Here is a 12125-nt window from a genome sequence, read left to right on the forward strand (position 1 = left end):
GACGCTGTGACCCTGTAGAAGCTCAACGTGAAGGCCAGACTGAGGCTGGAGTTCAGCTTCCACAGGGTCACAGGGAATATAGATGTGTTTGAACAGCAATGGGCTCATGAGGAGCTGCTGTGCAGAGTGATCGGCACAGAGCTAATATTTACACCTTTCCTCAACTGATTTGTTGATCGTACAACTGTCTGTGTGATTTTTAAACCAAATGTAAATAAAGTACTGTTAAAAATCAAAATCTCTCTCTCTCTCTCTCTCTCTCTCTCTCTCTCTCTCTCGGCTGTGGGTGGAGATATTCTCTCATTCACTCCATCAGTGGCTTTGTTAAACAGGTGTAATCCTCTTCACAGTATTATCAGCTTTATGTCTCTTTATCATAAACTATGATGAGTTATTGAAGTGTAAAGTGACAGATATTGACTCTGGAAAAGTGCAGCAGTTTAACTTCAGCTCTCAGAGCTCAGGTGAGAAAACAGGTGAGAATATGATGAGCTGTTTGAATCATTTCAACCTTGTGAATAAAATCACACAGAACTTTTCTTTATTTCAGGGATTTGAAGTTTACTTTGTCACATTTTAACATGAGGTGTTTTCTCACTGTTCACATTGTATTTGTTCAGGTGAGGATGGAAGTGGAGTGAGAACAACAATCAAACCAGGGACATCAGGAGGAAAAAACAACACAACATCTGCAAACAACAATCCACAACCACAAGGTAATGTCTCTCTCTCTCTCTCTCTCTCTCTCTCTCTCCTCTCTCTCTCTCTCTCTCTCTCTCTCTCTCTCTCTCTCTCTCTCTCTCTCTCTCTCTCGAACATGATCATAAACAGCTCATCATCTCAACACCACTGACTATTTTTATCTCTTCTAAATTCTCTCTCCAGGTTGGTGGTGGTGCGGCTCATCATTGTAGCTGGAGGTTTAGCAGCACTCATAATATCTGTTGTTACAGTCAACGTGTGGACAAGAAGTAAAGGTGACAACATTCACACATGAAACTGTTTGAAACAAAAAGTTGAACAAAGCTGGATTTTTCCTGTTGAAGCTGAAGTCGACACTGTGTTGTTTTCACAGGTGAATAATGATGAAGATGAAGATGATGGTCCAGTCAACTATGAAAACGTTGGAGACCCTTCTGCTTCTGTCAGACACTGATCAACATCAACTCACCACAGAAATGAGTCCACTGCTGTTAAATATCATCTCAGATCAACACAGCTCCTAAAGTCTGTATTTCTGATCACACAACAATCATCACAACTGGAAATTTGGACGATGTTAAATCACAAGTTTAGATACCCAGCCTTCCCTGAAATCACCTGTCAGCCTATTAACCACACCCAGGAAGTTCTATAACCCCTCCTCCTTTGGCCTGCAGGCCCTTTTCCCTCCAAACCAACCAAGACAACAAAGACAACTACTGTGAGTGAAATAATGGACTTTCAATCCTAATGTTTAGTTCCCTTATAACAGTTATTTTCTTGTTGTTTCCTTGTTGCATCTTTTTGTCTGGGTTGTTGAATGTTTGTTTCTGTTACATTACATTAGATTCCTGTGTTAATATGCTGAAGATGATGAGACATACAGAAATAGTGGATGTGTTGTTGTTTCACTGGCCTTGAAAAAGTCGAGCTCATCAGAGGAGGTGATGTTTTGGATTGACAGGCTCAATACTGTGGAGCCCACAGGCCTTAATGAGAGCTTTAGCTTCAAACCTTTCTCATGACAGTGTTTGGATCTTGATGTATGATGCAGTGTTTGTGTTGTTGTGTTTCTGTTCTCTACACTAGATTGTACTTTGTCAGAGTTCTTGTTCTTTTACTTGGAAATTCATGTCTTATTGAACTTCTTTAAATTCTAGATGCAAAGTTTAGCTGTGAGTAGAAGCTGCAACAGTGACACTCAGTGTACAGAGGAGAACATTGCAGTTGACTTAGTTAAGCACTGGTGTTAACATGTGTGTCCTTATGTGTGTTGTATGTGTATGTATTTGGCTTTAACAGACTTTGAGTCTTAATGAAATCTGTAATAATCTTCTCTTTGTTGTGGCTGATGATGACAACATTTGCAAATAAAGTTTTTATATTCAATTTTACAACTGACAGCTCCCCAGTTTCCTCCCCAGAGTCTGGGTGTCATCCTCGACAGCACACTATAATTCTAATCCCACAATAACATCACCTGGTTCACATACTTCCATCTATGCGACATTAATCGACTCCACCCCTCCCTCACCCCCCATGCTGCCTCCATCTTTGTCCACAGCCTTGTCACCTCCCGCACTGATTACTGCAACTCTCTCCTCTTTGGCCTCCTTCAAAAGATCCTCCGTAACCTCCACAACCCCCTCATACCATCACATCACCCCATCTACAGCAACTCCACTGGCTCCCAGTTCAGCAATGAATTGAATTCAAACTCCTCCATCCACAACATTGTCCCTTCATATCTGTCTGACCTCCTTCACATCACCAACCCATCCTGCTCCCTCAGATCTTCCTCCTCCATCCACCTCATTGTGCCCTCTGCCTGCCTCAGCACCACGGGGAGCAGAGCTTTCAGCCACTCTGCTCCCCAGCTCTGGAACTCTGCCACCAGCTCTCAGGTTCAAATGTATGGAGCCCCCTGCTGGTCTGTTACAGAAAGTGCAGTCCATCATGGTTCATCAGTGAACTTTACCTGGGCAGCAGAGTAGCAGCTTTTAGATTACACTTTATCCAACGTTACCTCACAGGAAATGATGATGTGGTCTGGAAACAAATAATGAGCAGCATTTTAAGGAGAGAGGTTCAGGTTTAGATGCATCCTTGTTTTTAATGAACTGTAGTTTTATAATTAAATGTGAGACTTGCCTCCATTTTATCAGAGACTTTTTAGAACATTGACTCTTTTTAAATGGAACAGACTGGAACCTGCATCTTCACTGTTGTGGCCTCTGGAGGAGGCTCTGATTGAGGAGCAACTGCTGTTAGACGAGAGATCAGGTGATGTGCAGTGGAGGATCCAGCAGGGGGCGCTGGCTGTCAACAGCTCTGATTGAGGAGCAACTGCTTTTAGACGAGATTCGGCGCATTCTGGATCACTGTTACACCACAGTAAGCAACGTTTTTCACGCCCCCCACCCTGCACTGGGCCACTCTGACCATGTCATGGTCCACCTGATTCCTGCATACAGGCAGAAATTAAAACTCTCTAAACCTGTTGTGAGGACATCAAAGAAGTGGACCAGTGGGGCTGTGGAGGATCTCCAGGCGTACTTGGACTGCACAGACTGGGATGTATTCAGGACTGTCACCAACAGTCTGGATGAGTATACAGAGGCTGTGACCTCATACATCAGCTTCTGTGAGGACTGCTGTATACCAACATGCACCAGGGTGAGTTACAACAACGACAAACCCTGGTTCACTGAGTGGGGACAGAGTCAGGTTGAGGGAGTCAAAGTACAGGTTCAGCAAGGCGGTGAAAGAAGCTAAACGCCTGTACTCTGAGAAACTACAACACCAGTTCTCAGCAGGAGACTCTGCTTCTGTCTGGAGGGGGCTCAGACAGATCACTAACTGCAAGCCCAAAGTCCCCCACTCCACGAACGACTCACACCTGGCCAACATCAGCCTCTCACCCTCCCCAGCACAGCAGGGGTCAGGGCCTCTCCAAAGCTGCACACCTTAGAGGCCCCCTCCTCCCCCAACACAACGACAACTCTCTCCCAACCATCAGCACCGGTTCCCCTCAAGGCTGTGTTCTCTCCCCTCTACTCTTCACCCTGTACACCAACAGCTGCACCTCCAATCACTAGTCTGTCAAACTTCTGAAATTTGCCGACGACACCACCATAATTGGGCTCATCTCTGACAAGGACATAGTTCAACCTGCCAAGGACAGTGATGGTGCACTTCTACACCTCCATCATTGAGTCCATCCTCACCTCCTCCATCACCATCTGGTACACTGCTGCTACTGCCAAGGACAGAGGCAGACTGCAGCGTGTCATCCAGTCTGCTGAGAAGGTGATCGGCTGTAACCTGCCTTCTCTCCAGGACCTGTTCACCTCCAGGACCCTGAGGCGGGCAGGAAAGATCATGGCCAATCCCTCCCATCCTGGTCACAAACTCCACAGGACACTCCCCAAGAACAGGAACAGTTTCTTCCCTCTGAAACTGGGCTCCTCAACAAGATGTAGTGCCCCCCCACCCCCATGCTCCTTGTGCATATATTTATGTTCCTTGTATATATAGTTTTTGCTTTTTCCTTTTTTTTTTTTTTACTATAACTGTCCTTTAGCACCAATATACCAAGACAAATTCCTTATATGTGCAAACTTACTTGGCAATAAAGTCTGATTCTGATTCTGATCAGAACAAACTGGTTGAGAGCAGTGTTGTAATTGAGGAGGAGGGTCACTTAGTCTGAGTCTGTCCTGAGAGAGTCTCCTCTGCTGATAAAACACAGAGGGAGGAGGAGAGAGGAGACACAGAGACAGACTAGTGGAAGGTGGCTGTTACCTCACATGAACAGAGGAAGAGTCCTGATCATTCATAATCTGGCAGCATCAACTCTTTGGCACAGGTTCATGTATGGAGCCCCTGCTGGTCTGTTACAGAAAGTGCAGTCCATCATGGTTCATCAGTGAACTTTACCTGGGCAGCAGAGTAGCAGCTTTTAGATTACACTTTATCCAACGTTACCTCACAGGAAATGATGATGTGGTCTGGAAACAAATAATGAGCAGCATTTTAAGGAGAGAGGTTCAGGTTTAGATGCATCCTTGTTTTTAATGAACTGTAGTTTTATAATTAAATGTGAGACTTGCCTCCATTTTATCAGAGACTTTTTAGAACATTGACTCTTTTTAAATGGAACAGACTGGAACCTGCATCTTCACTGTTTTGGCCTCTGGAGGAGGCTCTGATTGAGGAGCAGCTGATGTTAGACAAGAGATCAGGTGATGTGCAGTGGAGGATCCAGCAGGGGGCGCTGGCTGTCAACAGCTTTGTTTCTAACATCAATCCCACAGTGTCCAGTAAATGTCCTTTCTGCCAAGAACCAGAAACAGTTTTTCACTGTAGTGAGAGTTGGTGTGAAAGTGTTTTTATTTTGCTGCTGGCTGCTGAATGTAAAGAAGTGAGCTGTTAAACTTTGTGGTGGGACAGGCCAAACTGTCTGTTTCTAAAAGCACAGCTGCTCTCTCTCTGTCACACACAGATCACAACACTGAACCTCAGACCACACTACAGGCTCGTCTCTGCTCAGCTCTCCACTTCCTGTTCTCTCACCTCTTCCCTCTGTTGGGTTGGACAGCTCTGTTTGCACTGGGCTCTGACATTCGTCTAAACAACATATGAATGAAACTGTAGTAGATAATTTTGCATAAAGCTCCTCATAACAAACCTTTTCTAATCAACATGAACAGAGCTGCTGCTACATGTGTTCAAAGTGGGAGTGTGGGAACTTGATGCTCCACCTCCAGGAAATCAAAGACAGTTCAGACACTCATCAGTGTGTGAACCACTTTGTGTTTCAGATGTATATTTGGTCATTAGAGGGTAAAACCTCCAGATCTCTGCTGCTGTCGTCATATTCTCACCAAAACAGCTCCGCCTCAGTTCTCAGAAAATACATGACCTCAGAGACACAATGAGGAACCAACAGGTCTCAGATCAGTAAAATATCATCTTATCTGTGATCTTCCAGCTGCTACAGTATCACCATGTTGCACCATGAACATCAAGAGTCAGATTCTGGACGAGGAGTTTGACTCTTCACCTGTCTGTTCATGTGAGCTGTCAAACACCATGAATCCTGTCTGTTTCTGATAAACACTGTGGAAAGAAAAGAAGAGCTGCACTGATGCAAAGATTTATCTTATGTTCACACATTCATTGTCCTCTTCTTCTTCTTTTTTTTCTTCTTCTTCTTTATGTGGTCTAACTTGCAACATGCACAAATAGACCGTGAGACCAGACACAGTGTGAACTTGTTGGTTTGCACAGTGCAGTCTTTTACAGTAGAGGTAATACTAATACATTTAGATTTTGTTCATCGTTTAGTCTGTGTAGCAGCTGATTTTATATTTTGACCTGAGGACAATTTGTTACATAAAAGTGAAACTTTAGGTTTTCATGTTTTTAACATGTACAAGAGATAGAGAGCAGCCGATTCTCTGCACATCATCAGGTGATGATCCAACACCTGAACAAATAAAAGTCACATCATCATTCCCAGCACTTCTTAATTTGTACCCACAATCTCACCAAAACACCTCCCCCTCAGTTCTCAGAAAACAAATGACCTCAGAGACACAATGAGGAACCAACAGGTCTCAGACCAGTAAAATATCATCTTATCTGTGTTCTTTCCCAGCTGCTACAGTATCACCATGTTGCACCATGAACATCAAGAGTCAAATTCTGGAGGACGAGGAGTTTGACTCTTCACCTGTCTGTTCATGTGAGCTGTCAAACACCATGAATCCTGTCTGTTTCTGATAAACACTGTGGAAAGAAAAGAAGAGCTGCATTAATGCAGACAGTTATTTACACATTCAGCTCCCACAGCCCTCCTTTTCTTCTTTTCATGTGGTCTAACGTGCTACATGGCACAAATAGACAGTGTTCATCAGGTCATCATTAGAGGGTAACACCTCCAGAGCTCTGCTGCTGTTGTTCTCACTGTGAACAACAGGACATGTGGTTTAACATGCTGCAAATAGACCGTGAGACCAGACACAGTGTGAACCTGTTGGTTTGCACGGTGCAGTGTTGTGCATTAGTGGTGGTGATATTAATAAATAGTGTTTAAGGCAGTTTAGTCTGTGTAGCAGCTGATTTTACATTTTGACCTGAAGTTTCTGGGGTGTAAAGATCTGGATCACTAACTCACTGTACCTGTACAAGAGATGACAAGCTAATACCTGACAAAAACAAACACAGACTGAAGTCACCATGAGGAAGTGACACGTCACTCATCACAGGAAGTAGAGGCTGAATTCATCTTTAAGAATAAACCACCTCACAGACTTTGACAGTTGAGAGTCTGAGAACAAGAGACTGACAAAGTAGGAGAGAGACAGAGAAACATGATGGCTGAATTCACATGGATTCAAATGTCTTTATTTCTGATCCTGGTGCTTCAGTTTACAGGTAAGGACACATGGAACACACATTAAATCAACATCACACAACTGCATTAATATTACTCATGGTACTTTATTATGGATTGTCTTGTTTAATCAGACAGTCTAGACTGTGAGTGAGTTTAATGGACTCTTTGAAACCAAGGACGAGACACATTTGTAAATTTCTATTGGATCTAAAATTACTGTCACATTAAGTCAGATTTTTATTTCAATTCATTTTTCATATTTCTCTCTTTGTCAACAGCAGCAAATGGACAAAACCCTTCAGTCTTCACTGTCAGAGTTGGAGATGAAGTCACTTTACCTTGTGAAAATGTGAGAGATGATCAGGATCAATGTGACAGTTCTACCTGGATCTTCAGTGGTTCAGGAAGCAGATCAACAGTACCTCTGTTGAACTTGGAAGATTCATGAAGACGCCAAATCTAAATCAGACAGACTGAGTCTCACAGAGAACTGTTCTCTGGTTATAAAGAAGGTCACAGTTGAGGATGTTGGTCGTTACACCTGCAGACAGTTTGACAGATCAGGACAACAAGTTCAACAGGTCAGGTTGATCTGTCTGTTGTTTCCAGTGAGTATTTCCATCATAATGTTTTCAGCTCAAACTGTCTTGTTAGAACAAAATACTGAAACATTACAATAATTCTGATTACAGTGATGAAGTTCATTTTACTCTTGTTGTCTTTCTCTCACAATATCTCCATCTTCACCAGTGACTGAACAGAAGAACAGAGATCAGTTGACATTACTGCTCTGTGTGGACATGAACTGTGTAATACACAGTGAAGTGGCTGAAGGATGATTTCACAGTAATGGAGACATCACATCATTCCTGTTCAGCCTCTGTGAACATTAAAACATCTCACCTGACTGATCAGTATTACAAATTATTGCAGTGTAAAGTGACAGATATTTACAGTAAAATAGTTCAGGTGTTTAACTTCAGCCTTCAGACCTCAAAGGAGAAAACAGGTGAGAATATGATGAGCTGTTTTAATCATTTTCAAACTGACATGTATAATTACACACATCATTGTTCATTTGACAGATGTGAAGTTTGAATATTGAACCATTGTTTGTCATGTGTTTGTTGCAGATGTTAAACATGAAGTATGTTTTCACTGAACAGTTTATTGACTTTTATTTGTTCAGATCCAACAACAACAACAACAACTGCTACTACTGCTACTACTACTACTACTGCTGCTGCTACTACTACTGCTACTGCTACTACTACTACTACTACTACTACTGCTACTACTACTACTACTACTACAGCAACAAACAACAACAGCCACAGCAGCAACCATGAGAGAGAGAACATCAGAAGGGACAAATAAAAAAACCTCCACAAACGTTAACCCAACAAAACCACAAGGTAGAGACTGAACCTCTCTCTCTCTCTCTCTCTCTCTCTCTCTCTCTCTCTCTCTCTCTCTCCTCTTCTCCTCTCTCTCTCTCTCTCGGCTGTGGGTGGAGATATTCTCTCATTCACTCCATCAGTGGGCTTTGGTTAAACAGTTGTAATCCTCTTCACAGTATTATCAGCTTTATGTCTCTTTATCATAAAACTATGATGAGTTATTGAAGTGTAAAGTGACAGATATTGACTCTGGAAAAGTGCAGCAGTTTAACTTCAGCTCTCAGAGCTCAGGTGAGAAAACAGGTGAGAATATGATGAGCTGTTTGAATCATTTCAACCTTGTGAATAAAATCACACAGAACTTTTCTTTATTTCAGGGATTTGAAGTTTACTTTGTCACATTTTAACATGAGGTGTTTTCTCACTGTTCACATTGTATTTGTTCAGGTGAGGATGGAAGTGGAGTGAGAACAACAATCAAACCAGGGACATCAGGAGGAAAAAACAACACAACATCTGCAAACAACAATCCACAACCACAAGGTAATGTCTCTCTCTCTCTCTCTCTCCTCTCTCTCTTCTCTCTCTCTGTCTCTCTCTCCTCTCTCTCTCTCTGTGGGAGGAGATATGTCTGATACAGGAAAACATTTCTGCCTGATAATAACAGACATTTGATGTTTGTCAGTTAAAATATTACAGATACAGAGACAGTAAATGAACATGATCATAAACAGCTCATCATCTCAACACCACTGACTATTTTTATCTCTTCTAAATTCTCTCTCCAGGTTGGTGGTGGTGGTGGCTCATCGTTGTAGCTGGAGGTTTAGCAGCACTCATAATATCTGTTGTTGTGTTCGTCAGATGGAAGAAAACTAGAGGTGAGAACATTTGCAGGTGAAACATTGAGATGAAAAATAAACTTTCACTGTAAAAGCTAAACTCAACTCTTTTTTCTTTTCAGGGAACCAAAGACAGACGGATGGAAACATGGTGAGTTTTAAATCTGAATGATCATATGTTAATACAGTTATGGTTTTAGAAATGGAAGTGGGGTTTGTGGTTTTTATTTCTCATTATTAAATTAACTGTGCAGTTTTACACCTGAAAGAATCGATGAAATTATAAACATGAGTGATTTCACAGTAGAAAAACAGTAAGTGTTTGCAGAAGAGAGGGTCAGTTAATTGTTGGGAGTATAAGATGCTGAAGATGTTTCACCATCTCATTCATCACATTATCTTTACGTCGTACTCAGATGTTGCTTGTGTTGTGTTCACTGTGATGTGCTTTCAGGAAACACAATGACTGAATGTTACTAAACTGTATTTTTACAGGGACTGAGCTTAAACCCTGCAGAGACTCTTGAATCTAACTTTGTCCTTCAACAGAGAAGAAGAACAAAGAACAGATTCAACTGGATTTGATGTGAATGAAATTAAACTATTAGTTCAGTATTAATTCACAGTTATTATGTTGTCTTCACTGTGTAGACTGATCCTGAACGTGGTGTTTCCTACGCCTCCATCAGCTACACCAAGAAGACCAAGAGTAAAGCTCGGGTAAGCTGTCTGATTGGTTATACCTGATGATTTGATTTTTTGTTTTTTGTTCTTTGTGAAGCCCTCACTACACAGCAGCACCACCATCAGACCAACATGTCAACTTCACAACATATTTCATCATCTGATCAGCAGATAAAAGCTGCAGAAAAGTGAACATTTCAGTTGTTAGATGTCAGAAACATCAGGACTTCCTGAACTCCTGTCAGCTGATGTTGTGTTAAGTTTATGTGTTGTACTGTTTCCTCCCAGGTTCAGGGTGATGATGGTGAAGGTGGTGCAGTGACCTACAGCACTGTGAAAGCCTCCTCCTCTTCTGCTGGAGCCTCCATTGATCTCAGCAACCTCTATGCTACCATCAAGTAACCAAACAAATAACATGTTACTTATTAAATATAGCATTATATTTTTATAACAACTGCATGATTGTTTAGCTCATAGATTTAAAATGTTAAGAGTTATGATGAGGATGATCTTAATAGTTTCTCATATTGTTTCTTTTCTTGGCTTAGTTTTGGTAAAATGACGACACAGTTACAAAATGTTAAATCAATACATTATAACTGGCTGATAACTGATGTCCATTACAGTGGACACAGGGTCTGAATCTTATTCAATGTTTAACAGTATCAGCTGTATGAGACATAAAGTCATTGAGAGAGTTGAGACGCCATCTAGAGGTGAACAGTGTGAAAAAGGGGAACAGACATGATATAAACTGTACTCTTCATACTGTGTCCACACATTGGCACAATGAGGATTTTTAAATCTGTTCATGAAATATTTTACTCATGTCCACATTTTCTCTGATTTGTTGTAAATTATTTACAGAATGGTTTAACATATTTTAAGTATGAATCATATTTTTGTTTTTAATGTTTTAAGTGTTTTCTGTATAATTGTAAATTGGTCTGAAGTCACGTGACCATAAACCCAACCCATCCTTATAAGAGCCCCATTGGCTGATGTGTATGTGGATGCATGTGATTGGTTGTTTTTGAATTTTTCTACTTTACAGCTTCCTTATCCAAATGTTATCTGTAGTATGTTTTTAGAATGACTTTGATGAAGGACACAAACTGGAACATTCTGGTCTGACAATAAAGTTGTTCTATAAACTACAAGTGTTGCTGGAGTTTTGACCTCTTTAATGGGAACTAATAGACAGACCAACCAAACCACAAGCTCACGTCACCACAGACGTAACTGCTCACTGAAGGTAAAGAGACAGCACTGTCTGCAGGCCTGCAGGTTTTTAACAAGGTTGAGTCAAACCTTTTTGTAGCCTCAACTGATTTTCAGGAAAAATCTAATTCTACTGGTAAATTTCTTCTTTGGAATCAGGTGATCATTTCACCACAATTACCTGTTTGTCTTTTGACTGTTTCTGTCAGCGCTGTAGGTTTTCCAAATTTAAAGTTTTAATCATCAGAACAAACCACCAGACCTCTGCTGCTGTGTCCACATTCACACCTAAACATTTCCCATTACTCATTCAATGCAAAGTAAAGGTGCAGAACAGAAACTAAGACCTCACTGACCACTGAACCACCAACATGTCTCATCAGTTTATTTTAACTTTGTTTCACTGGCCTTGAAAAAGTCGAGCTCATCAGAGGAGGTGATGTTTTGGATTGACAGGCTCAATACTGTGGAGCCCACAGGCCTTAATGAGAGCTTTAGTTTCAAACCTTTCTCATGACAGTGTTTGGATCTTGATGTATGATGCAGTGTTTGTGTTGTTGTGTTTCTGTTCTCTACACTAGATTGTACTTTGTCAGAGTTCTTGTTCTTTTACTCGGCCCTTGTGGCTGTTTGGGAGGACACAGGCCTTTTGGGATCAGTCTGCTGCTCACCTGTGTTCAATCAGGTCTTTGTCTTGATAACACCTTTCTCTTTACTCTGTTCATGTTGTGGCTGAATCTCATCAGCCATGGGCCCTCCATTGATCTGATTTGTTCAGGCACATCTCACAGATTTGGATTGGGATCTGGGAAGTTTGGAGGTTGATGCCTTGGATTCTTTGTCGTGTTCTTTGAGCCATTTCTGAGTCATTTT

The 12125-nt window shown here is 41.5% G+C and overlaps 1 long non-coding RNA gene across 1 annotated transcript; it reads left to right on the forward strand.

The window, feature by feature from the left end:
- Positions 1-897: 897 nt before the first annotated feature.
- Positions 898-11857, forward strand: LOC127139329 (uncharacterized). Its single transcript, XR_007809509.1, has 3 exons — positions 898-977; positions 1076-1646; positions 11689-11857. It is a non-coding gene; the product is annotated as an uncharacterized LOC127139329 (long non-coding RNA).
- The last annotated feature ends 268 nt before the right edge of the window (positions 11858-12125 follow it).

Source organism: Lates calcarifer, unplaced genomic scaffold (assembly GCF_001640805.2).
Source record: "Lates calcarifer isolate ASB-BC8 unplaced genomic scaffold, TLL_Latcal_v3 _unitig_1268_quiver_1015, whole genome shotgun sequence".
Classification (NCBI taxonomy): domain Eukaryota; kingdom Metazoa; phylum Chordata; class Actinopteri; family Centropomidae; genus Lates; species Lates calcarifer.